Below are 1788 nucleotides of genomic sequence, written 5' to 3'. Positions count from 1 at the left end.
AAGACTGAAATTTCAGGGTGTCTGAAAGACTCAGGGTGTACTCAAATTTAAGGGTGTCTCAAAAGACTCAGGGGATCTTGAAAGACTCAGGGGTGTCTTGAAAGACTCACTGTGTCTGAAAAGACTCAGGGTGTCTGAAAAGACTCAGAGGGTCTTGAAAGACTCCAGGGTGTCTCAAAAAACTCAGGATGTCTCAAAAGACTCTGGGTGTCTCAAAAGACTCAAGTTTGTTCGTGATGAATTGGTTTCAATATGTCTAAAAGACTCGGTTGTTCATGATGAACGAATTTTAATGTCTCAAAAGACATAATTTGAATTTTATTTCATGAGCGGACTTGGCCGGCTATAGCGTGAAATTAAGTCATTCCAGAGAATAATGGCTTGTGTGTGTTGATCACAGTTAATTGGGTTCCTGAGAACTTAGGGTTTGTCCTAAATGAGTGATTTGGGATCTTGTAAGACTCAAGGTTGTTCTAATGAACTAATTCAGTATGCCTAAGAAGATTGGAGGTTGTTCTAATGAAATAGAATAAGCAGTCCCATAAGGACTTGGATTTTTATGTCTAAGAAGACTCAAGGTTGTTCTAATGAACTGGAATAAGCAATCCCATGAATACATGAATATAAAGTCTCGAAATGGACTTGGATTTTAGCACAAGGTTTAACGCAAGCCTTAAATAACGATTTGCAGAGAACTGTCAGAGCTGGCGGATGCAATTAAAATAACAGGCTTATGTAGAATTGAATACCTCTTAATATGCTTTTGAATTTTACTTGCTCACGTAAATAGCCACAATGCCAGAATGAATACTTATGTTGTTGGTGCGGTAATTATTATAAAATTGTAGAGCTCTTGGCAGATAGGAAGCAGTAGCTTCTAAATATACACAATGCTTGAAGGAATGATTATGCTGGTATTTCAGCAAGGATGAATGCATATAATGCGACGAGAAAAAGAAGGTGCTTCTTTCGAAAGCACAACCATGCACGGGCAGAATTGTACTGCCAAGGATATCTCATGTTTGCAAGGGAGAGGAAAAAAAATATTTACTTTATTCTAGAGAGACCTGATTTGGGCACGTGAGTGGCATGTTTACATTAGCGCGCCTGTGGGTCAGGGATGTTTATGCATGTGTATGCAGATAGGAACAGCGAACAAATACAGTGTCGTCTCGCCTGAACACCTGGTCGGGAACGAAGCTTTACGCAAATTTAAATGAGTCAACCGAAAAATTTCGGAAGATTTTCATCTCGTCTAGGAGAATGAATGAGCAGGCGCCTCTTTTCTCATGGCTTGTTTACTGGGAAAAATTGAATGAAAAGGAATTTACCATGTGCATTTCTCTAATAAAGGAATTTAAACATATGCAAGTACTAACCACAATTTTTGGCTCATATGGCCTGAACAAACCTTTACGGAATTATGAGCTTTATTCCATGAGGAAGAATATCTTTGCCTCGCGAATTCCTAACCTCTATGAGAAAGAGAGAGAGAGAGAGTAAAAATCGTAACTCCAGCGATACGAAAATTGCTGGACATGTCAGACTGCGTGGCCTGTAGTATGTGCCTAAGTAGGATTTTCGAACGAAAAACTGTCCGAATCACATGGGGAAGGAAATACCCATACTATTTCCCGTTACAACACTTCGCAATTCACTTTTCCTAGTTAGCCTATCATGAAAGTCATGCAAGGTATCATGTGTTAGTCATCAAAAGCTTGTGTAAAGTTTAAAAACTCTCTCTTCTCTATACCTGGGATGCATGCACGTGGTCTAACAAATCCTAAC

This window comes from Macrobrachium rosenbergii, chromosome 1, assembly GCF_040412425.1.
Source record: "Macrobrachium rosenbergii isolate ZJJX-2024 chromosome 1, ASM4041242v1, whole genome shotgun sequence".
Classification (NCBI taxonomy): domain Eukaryota; kingdom Metazoa; phylum Arthropoda; class Malacostraca; order Decapoda; family Palaemonidae; genus Macrobrachium; species Macrobrachium rosenbergii.
The sequence above is the reverse complement of the archived record's forward strand: the minus strand, read 5'-3'. Positions refer to the sequence as shown.